Below are 19,188 nucleotides of genomic sequence, written 5' to 3' on the forward strand. Positions count from 1 at the left end.
AGTTGTACATTACATTTTGTGTTTAAAATCAGTTTTCTTCTTTTTTTCGTTTTTGTTGATTAGAGTGCAGAGCGACGGAGGGGGCGGGGGAAAGGAGTCGGCATTTTATTTTGTATGTTTGGTGTATGGTTGGCGGTTCTTTTAATGCGCCACGTTCTTGTGTATATGGTAGTGTATGGTAGTGTTTGTGTTTTACTTGTGTTCCTTCGTCTAGGTGCGGGAGGATGTTGGTATTTGTTGTGAGTGGTGAGAAGATGAGTGCGAGATGGGGGTTCATCTTTGCTGTCTTGTGTGCTACTGTATGGGAGGGTGTTGTGTATTTGAATTTAGGTTTTCTGTTCATTCTGTGGTTTACTGTGATAATGTCTTCCATGGTGGTATTTTGTTTAGGATACGATTGCCGTGTCTGGCTCTCAGCCTCGCTAGTCTGGTTTGTAATGGCTGCACTCTGGTTGCGCCATAGACTTCGTTGCTGGGTGATATGTAAGGTAGCCCGTCAATACTGCGTAGGAGTCTACGTTCTGTGCTGAACAGTCTTTTCACAATTGGTGCGTGTATGCCTCCCAGGGGGGCTGCTGCGTACTCTAAGACAGGGCGAATGAAGGTTTTGTATGTGTGTAGTGCGGTTTGTGTGCTGCAGCCGTTGAAGCGTCCCTGTACCTGTCGTATTAGGTTTCGTCTGAGTCTGGTTTTGATAAGGAGGTGCTTCAGGTTGGTCTTCCAGTTGAGATTTCTGTCTAAGTATACTCCTAGGTACCTGGCTGTGTGGTTAAGTTGTAGGGGGCTGTTCGAGAGAGCTAGTCGAACGTCGTGTTTCTTGTTTCTTACGTGTCTGTGTCTGAAGAGGACTGTCTGTGTCTTGCTTGGGTTAGGTCGTATCCTTCATGTTGCCATCCAAGTTTCTAATCAGTGAAGGTATGTAGTTGTTTTCCGTTGCAGCGCCGCCCGTAGTTCCGTACTCCAATAGGCCGTGTCGTCTGCATACAGTCCTATTGCTTCGTGGGGAGTTGTTGTGGTAGGTATGACGACAGTGTAGAGGGTATACAGAAGTGGGGACAAGATGCCACCTTGAGGGACACCAGCTTGTGGGATAAAGGCTTCTGACAGCTGATTGGCGACATGCACACTGCAAGTCCGGTTGTGGATCTATGTTCTGATTAGCCTTACTGCTTTTGTTGGGATGCTCATGCTGATCAGTTTGAACAGCAGGTCCTGATGCCATAGTTTGTCGAAAGCTCTTTCTATGTCCAGGAACACTGCGAGTGTGCAGTGTCCCCTGTTGAACCCTTTGGTAATACTCTCTGTCAGTTTGAGGAGTGGGTCGTTAGTCGAGTAGTTGTGTCTGAATCCTCCTTGTGTGAGGGGAAGTAGGTCTTTGGTCTCAATGTAAGTTCTTAGGCGGTCGGTTATTATTAATTCGTAGGGCTTTCACGTCCAGTAGGGATATGGGTATGTATGATTTTGGATCCGTCCTAAGTTTGTCATGTTTGGGGATCATGACAGTCTTTCTTGTTCTCCAGTTTGTTGGTATTGTCTCATTGTGTAGGCAGTAGTTAAAGATGAAACTTCCTGGCAGATTAAAACTGTGTGCCCGACCGAGACTCGAACTCGGGACCTTTGCCTTCGCAGGCAAGTGCTCTACTGGCAGAAGTAAAGCTGTGAGTACCGGGCGTGTGTAGTGCTTCGGTAGCTCAGTTGGTAGAGCACTTGCCCGCGAAAGGCAAAGGTCCCGAGTTCGAGTCTCGGTCGGGCACACAGTTTTAATCAGCCAGGAAGTTTCATATCAGCGCACACTCCGCTGCAGAGTGAAAATCTCATTAAGTACTTAAAGATGAGGGATAGGATGGGGATTAGGGTGTGGAAGAGGACTTTCTGTCTGTGAATGCGTCTGATATTCTGTCCTGGGGCGGAGTTGTGTCCTGAGAAGATCGCGTCTTCGATTTCTGCGTCTGTGATCTCTTTGGTGAGGGCCTGCTGTTCTTCAGTTTCAATTGTTGGGGAGTTTAGCAGAGTTTCTAGTTGCATATATGATTGTTGTCTGAATGTGTCGCCGAATCTGTTGTCATTTGGAAATGAGTATACTACTTGTAACATTGAAGGCCGTTGCTTGCTCAAGGGGGTTTGTTGTAGGTTCATTATTTGCTATGTAGGTGTTAGTGTGTGACTGGCGTCGCCCTGTGAGTATTTTGATCTGTTCCAGAACTTGCCCCTATTCATGTAGTCCAATTTGCTGCATGTGTCGTCCCATTGTCTCTGTCTGTGTTAAGATATCACTCTTTTGATTCTAGCATTTAATCTGTTCCATTGTCTCTTTAGGTCTGGGTTGTCAGCTCGTCTCATTTGTCGCTGTAGTCCCTTCTTCTGTCGCATTAGGTCTAGTGCTGCTTCTGGGATGGCGGGTTTCCTGTACTGCTTTGGTAACGGTTGTTTCGAGTTTATTAGTGTTCTGATGGAGGTCGTCTTCGTCAGTAATGATTATTGGAGTGGATAGTTCGTGGTTGAGTATGTCCTAGTATTTTTCTCAGTCTGCTCTGTTGTATTGGCATATTATTTTTCTGTGGGGGTGGGGTGGATAGGGGAGTTTAGCGGATATGGAAAAGAGGATGGGTCGGTGGCTGCTGGTGATGAAGTCTCCGGGGTAGGTGAAGAGAATTGTATAAGTCGGGGCTATGCAGGATGTGGTCTGGGCCTGAAGTTCCTTCATACAGTGGGAGTCAGAGGATGAGGTGTGTGATCACGAGATGAAGTAGCCTGCGCCAGTTTCCGTTGTCTATTCTGTCACCAAGCCTATGGTGTCTCACATTACAATCTCCTACTAGGATAGTGAGGTCAAATGAGGTGATGTAGCCAGCCGGTGTGGCCGAGCGGTACTAGACGCTTCAGTGTGGAACCGCGCGACCGCTACGGTCGCTGGGTCGAATCCTGCCTCGGGCAGTGACGTGTGTGATGTCCTTAGGTTAGTTAGGTTTAAGTAGTTCTAAGTTCTAGGGGAGTTGGTTAGGGCTCGGGAGTCTGGGCTCACAGGCTCACGAGGTTGGTGCCTGCCATGACGGTGAGGAGAGTACAAAGGAACATGATACTAAGGTCCGTGGGAGCATACAGAACATCTCCAGGAGGGGCCCTGCTAATCATAACGGGGCTCTGTCCCTTAGATATAAAGATTAGGGGACAGACCGCATGGTACTGGGCCAAAAAGGATATTATCACCAAGGTAGAGGAAATTATGGGGGCACCAGACAGGGAAAAAGGGGAGGTAAGGGAAAGGGGGTAGATCTATGGCAGGAGATATGGGAGTCGGACGAAACTGGTAGAAGAACGTTTTAGTTCCTACCAGATGTCAAGGAAAGACTGAAAATTAAGTATTTCGAGCCAACTCGGGGGTTGTTCCACTTTCTCACCGGTCATGGCCCATATCCGACTTATCTGTCGGTTTGGGAAAAGGGCGACGCCTGCGTGCGGCTGTGACGCACCGGAGGGTACTCCTGACCATGTGGTTTACGAGTGCCCCCTTTTCGATGATGTAGCCGGGACATTGGAAACGACAACTACCAAATACAAACACCTATGACCTTTTAAGACAAGAGGAGACCTTTCAGAGACTGAAAACGCTAGCAAACGAGGTATCACAAAGAGTATTAAAAACTTTTTTGAGAGACCTTCATGCCTAGATAAATATAAATCACCGATTGCGACCACCGCCCCAATCCCGTACCGCCTGCTCGTGGATAGGTCGACTTTACAGTTGGAATCCGCCACGACCAGGACCAGGGGGACTTGGGTGATCCCGAACTGAGACAACGCACTGATTATGACGTAGAATAGGAAGTAGTTTTAGTTAATTAGAATAGGATAGTAAGTTAGGAACCTGCAGCGATAAACTATCCCTTGCCTGCCCTGTGCCAGGGGCACGCTCATAGGGATTAGCTCCATGAGCAAGGCATCTAAGTAGGTTTATATTATTAACACTGGCACAACTGTAACGCTGCAGGCAGTTAGTACTAACCTTTTGTAGTAACTAGAAATTATGATAACTAGTAAAATAAGAAGTAGTCTGCCTAGTAATAATCGTAGAACTGTCTGTAGTTAAGTAAAATGTAGAAGCTGCTATTGTATAAAAACTAGAAACATAGGACCCACTAATCACTAAGGTGGTGGGTCATTCTTGTAAAATTGTTATGTTATGAAATAAAGAATTAAGAAAAAAGTTCTAGGGGACTGATGACCTCAGATGTCAAGTCCCATAGCGCTCAGAGCCATTTGAACCATTTTTTTGAGATGATGTATCTTACGAATTGGCCGTGCAGAGCCGTCCCAGGGGGGTTATACAGGCATGCTATTTAGAGGGTTCGTCTGTTATTTCGATCGCAATGGCTTCTATGTTGTCAAAGGCAGCTGGAAGGGTGATTTGTTTGGCCACTCCTCCTCTGCCATCCTGCCTATCTTTCCCATATATATTGTATTTGGGAGGGTCGCATTTGGCTCCATCTTTGATCCATGTTTCTGCGAAAGCATATGCATATGCATCTGTGTGGGGCGCTTGGTTTTGATTCCTTTCGCGTTTGCGAAAAGGAGTTTCTAGTAGCCCGTTTCTCTGACCCGTCCATGGAGGTGACGGGGTTGGGTGGGGTAGTGCTTTTCTGGTTTTGTGTTTTGTGTGTGCGTTTGTGTTTCGGGTTGTACGTGGTGTGGCAGGTCTTGCGGTGGACGGGGGGGGGGGCGAGGGTAGGGGCAGGGGGGTCGTGGTGTGTGATCACCGTGTTGTGCGTGCCAGTGTGTTTGTGTTTCCGGGTCCCATCTGTCTGTTACAGCGACATGGAGTGCGTTACTCGCTTGTGTTGTGCACATGCCCTTTTGGAGTAGTTGTCTGGATGCTCTGTCGATCGATTTTTTGACGTCCTCACTGCGGTCTTGTGATAAATCTACCAAGACCGTTGTGAGGAGCCTGACTAGGTAATCCTTAAGTACTACTTCTTCTGCGAAGATTTCTTCCGGTGGGAGGGGCTGTGGGCCGTCAATTGTTTTGATAGGGGCCAGGCGCGGCTCCAGTTGTTTCCTCTGACCGTTGGTTTTCCGACCGACATACATGCACGACTGGTACCTCCTCTGGGGTCGTAGTCGTCACCTCAATCTGTAGTGTCTGGTGCTCTGTCTCATGGCTGTTTTCTCGTCCCCACTCCTGTTTCTTATGAAATCTCGATGTGTTGTGCGTTTTCAGAAGTTCCAGAACCGGATCCCAGGCCGTGCTGAGCTGGCATCCATTGTCACGGTTTATGAGATTCTCCGTGATCTTGATCTTGATGGACTCTAACACTCCCAAAATCTAGGGAGTCTGTGTGACAATCAAGGTGTCATTGTAGTTCGTCGAGTGACTGATCTCTAGACAGTGTTCTGCTATGGCTGATTTGGTTGCCTGTCTGAATCTGGTGTGCCTCTGGTGTTCTTTACACCTGATGTCCACAGTCCCATTGGTCTGGCCGATGTATGCGATCCCAGACTCTCATGGTGTGTTGTAAATGCCTGGCATCTGTAATCCCAGGTCTTTCTTTACATTCGCCAACAATGTCCAAACATAGTGGGTGGGCAAAATACGCTCTCGATGTCATGTTTCATGAGAATTCTACTGATCTTAGCAGAAATCAGGCTGTGGGGTCACTTTCTATTGGTTTATATGTAGGATCCTCCGTCATACTCTCTCTTCTTTAGGATGACAGCGGCCCCATGGACGAAGTGGACAGAATCACCACAACTCTGCTGGAGCAGACAGGCCTTCCTGAACAAGTCATCAAACAGCTGAATTCCAAAGCGCCAGTACTACCTGGACCGTATGGACTCCCCAAAGTTCACAAGAATGGGACCCATCTTCGACTTATTGTTGGCAATATCGGCTTGCCACCGATCCTACTACAAAATACCTAAAGAACATGCTGGCTTCACAAGTGGGTAAATGTGTGCACCACAATCGGGATTCAGAGGACTTTCTACAACGTCTGAAACAACTACACATTGTTGACTCTGACATGACGGTCAGTTTGGAGTGCTCAAAACTCTAGTCCACAGAGCACATACTCTGTCAGACTCCGACAGTTTGGCGATGGAAACAGAACACTTACAGTCGGTGTTCAGCAAAAATGGATTCCCATCTACAGACATCTAGAAGGCACTTCGACCTGCCAGTCATCCACAGGATCCAGAAGAAGAACCAGAAGGGGCGAAGAGAGTGACATAATTGCCATATGCAGGATCGCTCTCTGCTAAGATCAGCAGAATTCTCATGAAACATGACATCGACAGCTTATTTGGCCCACCCACTGAGATTGGTACACCAGCGATCAGAGGAACCATTAGAGCCGCGTCTAGCGGCCGCGGACCGCCGAGGGAACAGGACCGACAATCGAGCGCCCAGCAACTTGCAGGCATGAATACTGGACGCCATCCGCCCAAGGATCATTCTCGGGTAGCATCTCTAAAAGACAGCGAGTTACGCCGTCGAAATATCGTGCGAGAACGACGCGAACATCCGGCAGAAGTCCCTTTTTTTCCAAAATGTCATACCTAAAAATGTCAAAATGTGCATTCTGTTTCTTTCATTTAAATTGACGTTGAGGATTATTCAGCTGTTTCGTGAAGAGGAAAACTTGAGGTGCATTTATTCTTTGCCATCTATCTTGGCCGGCCGCGGTGGTCTCGTGGTTCTAGGTGCGCAGTTCGGAACCGCGCGACTGCTACGGTCGCAGGTTCGAATCCTGCCTTGGGCATGGATGTGTGTGATGTCCTTAGGTTAGTTAGGTTTAACTAGTTCTAAGTTCTAGGGGACTGATGACCACAGCTGTTAAGTTCCATAGTGCTCAGAGCCATTTGAACCATTTGAACCAAGTCATCCATCTTGCTTGATGCAGAGTCCTTGGGATCCTGAAACTGATGTCGTTTTTACACCAGCCTCCTAGATGAAGGAATGAGAGCTGTAATAACTCTTTGCGGTCTTCTGTTGGATGACTTCCTTCTACTAGGACACTTTGTATTTAGTAAACCATTTTCAATCGTTGTTCTTATAGAACGTCTTGAATGGTGCTTTTTCATCCAGCAGATTTGAAACTTCCGGAAAAATCTGGATGGCAGGACTACTTGATGATATGGCACAATATTTTTTAAATACTCCCGTCAATCTTAGTTCATGAATGTCATGGCGACAAGTCAACCACAACAATGTTACTCCCCAGTCCCTTCCAGTACTGGTGCACGACCTAGGATCAGTCCAGTATTGGACGCTGTATTATCAAAAGATATACAGATGACACTGTCGTGCAGCCCAAATCGTTCCATTTCCCGATAAACTGCTTCAGGCAGCGTCTCACAAGTGCCTTTCACGGCAACAGGTACCTCAAGTAAATGCTTAAAATCTTTGCCAGTCACTAGATTCGCAACTCCATTTTGCGAAATTTTGATACTCCAGTCGGCAAATAAAGGCAACAGTATACCATATCAGCGCAAGGCCAAATGAGGAGGATTTTCATAAAGTCACTCATCGACTTTCTTTGCTGTTTTACTTTTATTGAGCACACGAGTTCGGTAAACGGTACCTGGAGATACAGACATTTTGGAAACATCGTGGCCAAGCATCCTTGCAGTCGATGTAAATGAAACACTGGCCTATTGGATGGAGAGCTGTCCTCGATCCCAAGTGGACGTGAGTGTCTGATCAAGAAGTTTTAATCTAGGGCTTTTTATGTTGCTGGAAGCCAAAACGCGGCTTCTTAGTCACTAGGTTCTTATGATAATGGAGACGAGTCCTTCAGTATGACTGTATTACTGACTTAAGTGATAGATTTGTAATGTTTGTTCTGACATGAATCTTTTCGTTCTTCTTTCATACTCTCAGCTCTTATTTTTGACGGAGCGAGGTGGCGCAGTGGTTAGACACTGGACTCGCATTCGGGAGGGCGATGGTTCAATCCCGCGTCCGGCCATCTTGATTTAGGTTTTCCGTGAGTTCCCTAAATCGCTCCAGGCAAATGCCGGGTTGGTTCCTTTGAAAGAGCACGGCCAACTTCCTTCACCATCCTTCCCTAATCCGATGAGACCGATAACCTCGCTGCCTGGTCTCCTTCCCCAAACAACCCAACCCTCTTATTTTTGATGCGAGAACCTTGTCTACTGGACTCTTTCACGAACACATACGACCACGTTTTTCTGTCCTAAGAAATTCTTTACGTTCTTGTGATATACTAGACGTGTCCATCACATTTTTCCATAAAATGTAAAATAACTCCGGGAGATCACCTTTCTAACTCTGTCGTTTCACGTTTGTTTCATCCACCTTTCTCGATTTCTCTTTACGCAGATTTTGGTATTCTTTGTGCAACTTCTTTATACTAGCACGGTTATTCTTCTTCGTCTTAACAGGGATATTCGCATTCCTCCACACTTCCTGTAGCTTATCGCTGGTAGATTTAGTAGCATCCGAAAGTGTTTCTTTCATTTCCTTGCAACGGTAAAGAAAAACTAAAAGTACTTTCTCCTTTAAAGGGTGCCGAGCTTCTGACAGACCACCACTGAACCTTTTCTAGCAGCTAACCTCCACTTAAGGTTCTCATGTTAACTTTAAATTACCTGAAAGAAATATATGAGGAGCCCATTAATGCAAAGCACTTCAGTGTTAAAATTTCGCTAGTTTGAGAGGAAAGCAATCAGTGTGCGCGACCCCAAATATTAACCAGTCTTCTTCAAATTCGACATATATATCTTTTACATCAATGAGACTCTAGGTGTAAAAAAAGTCATATGAAAACCACATCATTGGAAAAACGAAATCCCCAATTACAAGTACAGCCTGTCAGGTTTATAGATCCTCCACTCCTTAGAAACGATGTCACACTTTAAGAAGCGTTCTTGAGAGTTACAAACAGTTTTAGCTGTGGTGACGATATCTAATTTCCAGAAATCTGCTTTAGTTTTCTCGACAATTTTCTTCTGGAATTTCTGAACATCGCAACTCTGAATAATATTTATTCTACTGCGTAGTTTGGATTTTAAATTACATTTCAGAAAACGCTGGTTATTGTCTCAAAAGGGAACCAGATTCTTCAAGGTAACGCTACCATTCCACATGATATTGAAAATAACTTGTCTTGTGGTGTTGTGCAACCTACAGTCAACAGTTAAACACTATTCAACTGTTCTATGCTATGTATATGTGTATGTACATGTTTTAAAAATGTTAATATTCAACTTATAGCGCAAGCACAACAAAAACGCAGTAGCATTTGAAGGAAGGAGTTAATGGCTGCCCATGTGTGTTTATACTGTATAAGAGTTCTCTTGACGCGGTTAACGGCCGACAATTTTTAACTCTTCGTGTATGATCTACTTTGAATGATCTGATCCAGTAGCCGTTATGAAATCATTGTTTACAATTTTTGTAATGATACCCTTCTGTCACATATTAGGAGCCAAGGGCTCCTAGATATCGAGTAGACGAAAACTGAGGAACAGGAAAGCAGCACTAGTCGGTAAAATCAGCATATGCCTGTTATCATCAAATGGCTCTGAGCACTACGGGACTTAACATCTAAGGTCATCAGTCCCCTAGAACTTAGAACTACTTAAACCTAACTAACCTATGGACATCACACACATCCATGCCCGAGGCAGGATTCGAACCTGATACCGCAGCGGTCGTGCGGTTCCAGACTGAAGCGACTACAACCGCTCGGTCACATCGGCCTGCCTGTTATCATCGCTTCTGTCGTATCTACCTACTTAGCCTTTTTATACTCTACTACCGATACTTTGAGGAAATTAGGATCAACAACAGTCCACAGCCTGGTTGGAGTCCTGGCTGCGAGTATATGTAAGAGAGCAAGTCGCATCACCTGAAGAAGACGGCTGTGTCGTTGTCGAAACTGTATGTAAAACTGGAAATACGAACAGAGCTGGGCGCTCAAAAGTAGCTCGTCAACCAGTAACGCCGAGGAAAGCTGAGAGACCACATAACTTCATTCTAAGGGGAGGAGATGTTTCGCAACGTACACAAGATAACCTCCTCCAGAAGAAAGATCACCGGCTGGTCGTCACTTCAAAAGGACTTCATCGTCTCCAGCTTCACTTGTCGGCTTCACTCTCTACAGATCCTTGGAGATGAGCTGACAGTACGACATGATCGCAAGCAGAATCATTTCAGCTGAAAACGTCTGCAAGCCAGAAAGCAAAATGTCATGACTTGCACTAAAAGCCAAGAAGAGATGTGAGGATATGTACTGTAATAAGTTTCACTGACAAAATTCTGGACAACTACATAGAATAGAACCTTGCTAAAGAGCAAAATTTTGAGGTCACTACAAAAATGCTACCAATAGACTACGTCAGGTTCGTGGAACCTGTTGTAGCTTCGCCCCCACCCGAAGCAGCGGAAGAGGTTCATTGTAAACTCGTAGAGCACTTATTAAGGTACCAATGCTGAAACCCAACATTTCCAAGAAAGAGCAAATGACAGTGAGAAATCAACAGGAAGGTAAGGAAACGGTAAATCTAGCCGCTGGCAAGGGCAACGTTAAGGTGCTGATGTCACGATTGGACTATAATAAGTAGATTTTCGATACTTTAAATGACTTTGTCTGCCGGCAAATGGATGTCGATTTTACGAATAAAATCGAGAGGAAGGTGATGCATCTTCTGAAAGAGGCTTGTCAAGTAACACCATTAAAACAGAATCAGCAGTGGCAAAACGTCTATATTGTATTGCTAAGGTAAGCAAGGAAAGAATTCCTCTGAGACCCATAGTTAGTGCTCTTGGTGCATCTACATACCAGCTGGCGACAAAATGCTTGAAATGCGTTCTCAGTAAGTATGTGGGCAAGTGCGAACATCACATTTGGAATTCCGCTCGTTTTGGGCACAACCTCGTTCAACGGCGGCTCCAGGACGCGGATATTATGGCCAGTTACGATGTATTATCAGTCTTTATACGAGCCCCACTTCCGCGACTCATAGGGGAAAAGTCCGATGATTGTTTCACTGAACTTCATAGTCACATGTAAAAGAAGGCAACGGTGTAAGTTGTAAAAGGTATGCATTAACCGTGTGTTCCTTATTAAGATACTGCCATTCGCTGTTGACAGTTGATGCACGGGGAGAAGTACTGTCTTCACGCATGTTGTTGTTTCTTCTTTAAAACAATTCTGCACGTAAGAATGTCTTTCACTGCTCCACGTTATAGACAGAGGGATGCACTGGAATTATGGTAGAGTCACTGTTCCACTGAAACATTAAGATACTTCTCTTTACATAGCAGAAAAGACTACCGAAGGAATTTTGCTGCACAAAAATTGTTTTGTTACAGCCAAGCGATATCTGATTTAACATAAATTATGCCACCTGGCACAAAGGTAGGCGAATAAGCATCAAAATCAGTCTTAACATTTATTTGTATTTTTGACATTTTGGGATTCCGAGAAAGTCACACTGCTCTATACCTGACGTGTTCTAGAAGGAGAGCTAAATTGTACACTTAGTTAATGCTATTAAATCCCAGACTGCAAATGATTTTGGCAACGCTACTAACAGTACTTACAGGATTATGATCACTTCAGCGTACCAGTATCTCTGTTATTTTCTCTGTGACATAATTACAACAATTCACCGGCAGATCTGTCGCTGACGACATGTTACTTTATTAATTATTTTCATTTTTATTCTTGTTACTTTTTACGTGTGCCAGCACCTTATAACATAAAAGAGGCAATGGCTTTCAGATTAATCAGTGCACGTTAGGTGTGGGAGGAGAGGAAAGAACAACTAGCTTGTCGGCTTGACACCGACAACCGTACTAATTGAGCGCATCGGTATGCATTTGTACCTACCAAAATGTGTAATGTAGTTTCGTCTGATGCGAAGGATTTCCGTTTATATCATACGTATGAGTGAGAATTGTTATTGCAAAACATTTTCCTGAAAGCTTGAGAGAGGCCACCTGAAATTTCCTACAGGCTTCTGATCTAACCAATAACAATTTGATGGTTTTCATTCATGTGAAAACAGTGGTAGTGACGTCATACATTCACTGGATGCCTCCTAGACCTGTACATGACAGGAACTTCCATTATAACTACCCTGTGAAAGCTTCTGGTAGAGTTCTGGTGAATTCTCTCCTTGTAACGCAGAAATGTAGTAATGTATAAATGTATCCTCCTCGATTTCTCTTTTTACTTGCATCTGATAATGATAGTAACTACTAAAGTCATCACCTAAATTTAAAAAGAAGAATTTCTCGCCACCCGTAAGCGTACTTGAAACAAACTACGTATTTACTTTGTACTCCACTAGTAAGTTAGATAGAGCAATTGAAAGAACACTAGGGAGACGGGCGACTTCACGTTACACAAGGAAGGCTGTGAATTGCTTACGGCGGGAAGAAGAGAATGAAATAGCCGGAAGTTGTATGGGCGTGGCCTTTGCACAGGAACACAGAAAACATCTCCACTGTTCTAAACAATTTTCGAGTAGGTAGATCTTTCCCTCAGTATAAAAACGATCAGAACAGGTGCATCTGTACTGGTCTGCTATGCAATACATCGAGATGCCGCACAAAGACATAAAATAGCCTACGGGTACTTAACCTTTCAGGTTAAGAAGTATTTATTTTAATTGTGATCTAAAGAAGGTAATAGAGGACAACACTTAACGGGTGAGATCCCTCTGTTCCAGTTCATATGTTTTCATTCATTTCCAAAGGTTCTACTGTGATTCACGAGCGCGGAAGCACATGTTCTGTGATGGGAGGGAGAGGGGAGGGGACAACCAATGTGTTGGCACGCTCGGAAGATTAAGTCGCCCTTCGGCTGCCTGAGAGGCAGGTCACGTACACAAACTCTCGACAAGAAGTTCATTTTCTGATATAATATAGTACTTTTACGGTACTATGGCTTTTCGAACACTGCTCGGAATGCGCGAAACAACACGTGACTAGCGACAGGTTATTCCGCAAATAGTACACGCAGTAACGGGGACGAGTAGGAAGTTACTTTGAAACTGTGAAAAAGTATAATTTGCAACTGTGCCGAGTATCAGAACTATTGTATGATTTCGATGTATGGCTTGGCGCTTGTGAGGTTTCTGACGTTTGTGTCTTCAAGGTTTAACCGCGCAGGTAGCTGACTGGTCGCGTGAAGAAACCAGTGAATCCCAGTCCTTTAGTCCGTTTGTTATGTGCAGACGCGCAGGAATATGGTTTATTATCATTGTTGAGAGACCCGCGTAGCCATGCTGAATTGATTAATTTAAATGAAAGGTTCTTTACATATTATTTTTCCGTGTTGTGATTGTGTTAAATACATACTGCTTGATATGGATTTCTGGAGTTCTATAAATGGCTAACCCGAGTAAAATTCTGTTTGCAGTGAGTTCTTGTTTGGGGAGAAGAATTATATTTAATTTGACTGATGAAAGTTTCGTTTCAGGCGCGTAAGGGAAGACGTTGGCCTAATGCCGCTGTCTATCGTGTTCTCAGGTCTTAAACAATGAGTGCCGACAGCAACTGTAACCATCAGGCCATTGCTGTTATAACTGCTGTTTATTAGAGCCCAAAATTCCTCTCAATTACAATCGAAGGTTACTGTATTTCTACTATTTTTATTTGTGACTAACCAACCCAACTTCCGACATCAATATAATTATTGTTTTGATAACTACGATGTGTGCCTATGAGAGCGGTGAAACAGGGCTATCTTACCTCTTCAACTATATAATGAAATTCCTGGGTTAGTAGCGCTCGCGGTATTTCCCAAACGTCAGATGGATTTTGACATGATGTCCGCCCTTGTAAAAGGGCAATCAAGTAACTGATCACTGGTATCCAACAGATACGATTCAAATACATTTACGTTTAGATCTTGGTATCAGCGTTAGCACGCTATCGGCCACAGAGACACTCAGGTGGGACTGATTAACATATTTTAAAATCCTCCACCGAATCCGCTAAGCTCCACCCCCTCCCCCCTTTTTTCAGTCTCAGATTGACACGAGCAATTGACCTCTATCTGACTTATTGCTTCAGGCGGATGTGTCTTTCTACATCGTAACAAAAAACATTAACTAACGAGCTGTATACAAACAGTTGTTCATAGAAGAAAAGAATTGAGCCGTAAACTTTGGTGACTTGTTCCAAAGGTGTGGCTGAAGAAAATAATCTTGTCTTTAGGTCGTAAATTACAAACAGTTCAGATACACTAGTGATACAAAGCAGGTAAGTGAAGCAGCTGTGATTATACGAAGTAAAATTTTTTAACACAACAAGATAAATTATTGCAACTAAAATAAAACAAACTATTGCATTTGAGTAATAGGAGTAATTTACATTGCTTGGATGGGATTACGAGTACTGTCTGCAGTTAGAAATGACGAGTAATGGAACTGTATATGGTCATGCAGTACAATGTTTAAGCTGGTGGACATATGTTTATTAATTTCCATTATTTCAAGATAGTGATGTAATACTTCATGTTTCACCTGGTAACTATGGCCTTATTTAAGTAGGTAGTCCGCAAAAGTAGTATCCCCTCTTATAAGCTTGTGTGGTATTCTTTCGAGCGGTGGCATACTGTCCTGCCAGACTGATTTACATAGAATTTACCACGGTGACAAGTAACTTTGTACACTTTACGCTTTTCCAAAGGTAGAGTGTTGTCGTCACCGATGGGAAAAAAATTGTCCACTGGTGTCGTGCACTTATACTTACGTTCCTGAATGTAAGCTTTCTGGTTACACCTTCGAGAAATTTTCTGTGTAAGGAATTGTGCACCATTTATTGTATTCTTGAAGTGGTGGATCGAGAACAGGGCAAAGAAGAGCGTACACCTGTTGTTTCCGATTTTTGTTCCCATGGAGTCCACCAGGTTAGGAGGGTAGCCATTGTCTGATACTATTTGTTTGACTATATATCATTCCATTTGGAAGACTACTTTGTCCGTAAAATAAGTTGTTTGCATTTCTTGTCTGTTTTCGTGCTAGTCTCCTTACTTACATTTATAAATTCTCATCGTTTGATTCAACGTCTGCTTTTTAGAAATTATGTCCAGTATTACAAACACTTATTGAAAGTCAGAGCCGCCGCTTTGTTCGCAGTGGCATAACAGGTTTTGTGAGGAGTAGCTTCCACGAACTAATTCCTGTAATATGAAGAGACTTGTTAGCGAATTCCTGGGAATTTAGGTTTTTTTTTTTTTCTGGTCATCAGTCTACTGACTGGTTTGATTTGATGCGTCTCGCCACGAATTCCTTTCCTGTGCTAACCTCTTCATCTCAGAATAGCACTTGCAACGTACGTCCACAATTATTTGCTTGACGTATTCCATTCTCTGTCTTCCTCTACAGTTTTTGCCCTCTACAGCTCCCTCTAGTACCCTGAAAGTCAGTCCCTGATGTCTTAACAGATGTCCTCTCATCCTGTCCCTTCTCCTTATCACTGTTTACCATATATTCCTTTCCTCTCCGAATCTGCGTAAAATCTCCTCATTCCTTACCTTATCAGTCCACCTAATTTTCAACATTCCGCTATAGCACCACATCTCAAATGCTTCGATTCTCTTCTGTTCCGGTTTTCCCACAGTCCATGTTGCACTACCATACAATTCTGTACTCCAGACGTACATCCTCAGAAATTTCTTCCTCAAATTAAGGCCGGTATTTAATATTAGTAGACTTCTCTTGGCCAGAAATGCCTCTTTTGCCATAGCGAGTCTGCTTTTGATGTCCTCCTTGCTCCGTCCGTCATTGGTTATTTTACTGCCTAGGTAGCAGAATTCCTTAACTTCATTGACTTCGTGACCATCAATCCTGATGTTAAGTTTCTCGCAGTTCTCATTTCTACTACTTCGCCGGCCGCGGTGGTCTAGCGGTTCTAGGCGCTCAGTCCGGAACCGCGCGACTGCTACGGTCGCAGGTTCGAATCCTGCCTCGGGCATGGATGTGTGTGATGTCCTTAGGTTAGTTAGGTTTAAGTAGTTCTAAGTTCTAGGGGACTGATGACCACAGATGTTAAGTCCCATAGTTCTCAGAGCCATTTGAACCATTTGTCTTGAACTTCAGCCTACTCTTCATCACTACTATATTGTGATCTGAGTCTATATCTGCTCCTGGGTACGCCTTACAATCCAGCATCTGATTTCGGAATCTCTGTCTGACCATGATGTAATCTAATTGAAATCTTCCCGTAACTCCCGGCCTTTTCCAAGTATACCTCCTCCTCGTGTGTTTCTTGAACAGGGTATTCGCTATTACTAGCTGAAACTTGTTACAGAACTCAATTAGTCTTTCTCCTCTTTCATTCCTTGTCCCAAGCCCATATTCTCCTGTAACCTTTTCTTCTACTCCTTACCCTACAACTGCATTCCAGTCGCCCATGACTATTAGATTTTCGTCCCCCTTTACATGCTGCATTACCCTTTCAATATCCTCATACACTTTCTCTATCTGTTCATCTTCAGCTTGCGACGTCGGCATGTATACCTGAACTATCGTTGTCGGTGTTGGCCTGCTGTCGATTCTGATTAGAACAACCCGGTCATTGAACTGTTCTCAGTAACACACCCTCTGCCCTACCTTCCTATTCATAACGAATCCTACACCTGTTATACCATTTTCTGCTGTTGTTGATTAGGTAAAGAAATACTATTAGTGACACACGAAAATTTGTGCCGGACCGGGACTAGAACCCGGATTTCCCACTTATCGCCTTAACCCTGTCGGCTGTCCGTGAACATTTCTGGGACGGATCAAAATCCCCATATGCCGCACCCTCCGTATCGCCTATTCTTCGCAACATTACTTAGATTTTCGCAATAGGGAGAAAGGTACTATACGTCCAACGTTACGATTGTCGGTGTTTCACCTGTCGAGGCTCGTAAATCTAATTTTTACAATGTCTGTATCTTCAGACATACACTATGTATCCGGACACCTGGCTGAAAATGACTTACAAGTTCGTGGCACCCTCCATTAGTAAAGCTGGAATTCAACATGGTGTTGGCCCATCCTTAACCTTGATGACCCCTTCTACTCTCGCAGGCATACGCTCAATAAGGTGCTGGAATGTTTCTTGGCGAATAGAACCCCATTCTTTACGGAGTGTTGCACCGAGGAGAGGTATCGATGTCGGTCGGTGAGGCCTGGCACGAAGTCGGCGTTCCAAAACGTCCCAAAGGTGTTTTATAGGATTCAGGTCAGAAGTCCGTGCAGGCCAGCCCACTAAAGGCAGGTTATTGGCGTTTAACCACTCCGCCACGGACCGTGCATTATGAACAGGCGCTTGATCGTGTTGAAGGATGCAATTACCATCCCCAAATTGCTCTTCGACAGTGGGATGCAAGAAGGTGCTTAAAACATCAATGTAGGCCTATGCTATGCCAATGCCACGCAAAACAACAAGGGGTGCAAACCCCTTCCATGAAAAACACGACCACATCGTAACACCACCGCCTCCGAATTTTACTGTTGGCACTACACACGCTGGCAGATGATGTTCGCCGGCCGGAGTGGCCGAGAGGTTCTAGGCGCTACAGTGTGGAACCGCGCGACAGCTACGGTCACAGGTTCGAATCCTGCCTCGGGCATGGATGTGTGTGTTGTCTTTAGGTTAGTTAGGTTTAAGTGGTTCTAAGTTCTAGGGGACTGATGACCTCCGAAGTTAAGTCCCGTTGTGCTCAGAGCCATTTGAACCAATAGATGATGTTCACCGGGCATTCGCCATTCCCACGCCCTGCAACCGGATCGCCGCATTGTGTACCGTGATTCGTCACCCAAAAGTTTTTCCGCTTTTCAGTCGTCTAGTGTTTACGCTTCCTTACACCAAGCGAGGCGCGGTTGGCGTTTACCGGTCTGATGTTTGGCTTATGAGCAGTCTCTCGACCATGAAATTCAAGTTTTCTCACCTCCAGCCTGTCACAGTACTTGGAGTGGATCCAGAGGCAGTTTGGAATTTCTGTGTGACGGTCTAGATTGATGTTTACCTGCTACACTTTACGACCCTCTTAGGCTGTCGGCGGTTTTTGTCTGTCAGCAGACGAGTGTCGGAAACAGTGCGAACTAGAGATGTTTAGGAGTGTGGAAATCTCGCGTACAGACGTATGACACAAGTGACACCCAATCACATGACCACGTTCAAAGTCCATGAGTTCCGCGGAGCGCCGCATTCTGCTCTCTCATGATGTATTGTCGCTTATATGGAGTACCTGGCAGTAGGTGGCAGCGCAATGCACCTTATGAGAAAAACGTACGTTTTTGGGGCTGTCCAGACACTTTTGATCACATAGTGTACAAGCATGGCTGAAGGAACAGCCACTGTAAACATAATCAGTTCCTCTAAGTCTGACGCAAGAGCACTGCTCAACTCATTTCTTGACAGTATCATTACAAAGCTTTTTTTAAACAATTGAGGTATGTCAGTCTCAGCAGAAAGCCAAAAGCCACTACTCAGATCAGCGCTGGGAGGTAAACAGTGGTTACAGGCAGTTGTTAGCAGAGTGCCTTATTTCACGTACCTCTGTATTTTCTGTCTTTAGTATCGGTATTGTGGCAACACTGCTGGTGGCCACATTCGAGTGCAGCAGATACACGTTTTAACTTCTGATGGAGGCTATACATAAATAAACATTATAAAAAGGTTTTTGTGTTCAGCAAATAAACAATGTTTTCAGCCTTCAGTTGCAAGGTAATTTTACTCGTTACCTTGCAACTGAAGGCTGAAAACATTGTTTATTTGCTGTACATTTCACAGTTGCTGACACGCTACAATATGTTAAAGATTTGTAAAAAGGTTTTTGTGTTACTCAAAACTGTAAGTAGATAATCACACGAATTCATGGACATGGGACCTTAGACGACACAATAAAAATTCAATAAGTGTGTCCACAGAAGTCGTGCATCTGAGATTCTATTGATCGAAAGTCGATTACAAGCCAGAAAGTAGCCACAGGTAGATCTTAAGCTTACAGCATATTCATCAACTCAAAATTACAAAGTGCTTTATCATCAGGATAAGAGTCAAAATCTTATTTAAAATCTATCTCTCAACTAAATACATTGAAAAGTAGATAATAGATCGGATAGCTTCCAGAAATGTGTCTTACGCATCGCATACTAAATGTCATTTGTTAAATTTGTCAGCTTCCAGTTTCCCATACTTCGCGCGTGCATGAATCG

This window comes from Schistocerca cancellata, chromosome 5 (assembly GCF_023864275.1).
Source record: "Schistocerca cancellata isolate TAMUIC-IGC-003103 chromosome 5, iqSchCanc2.1, whole genome shotgun sequence".
NCBI lineage: Eukaryota > Metazoa > Arthropoda > Insecta > Orthoptera > Acrididae > Schistocerca > Schistocerca cancellata.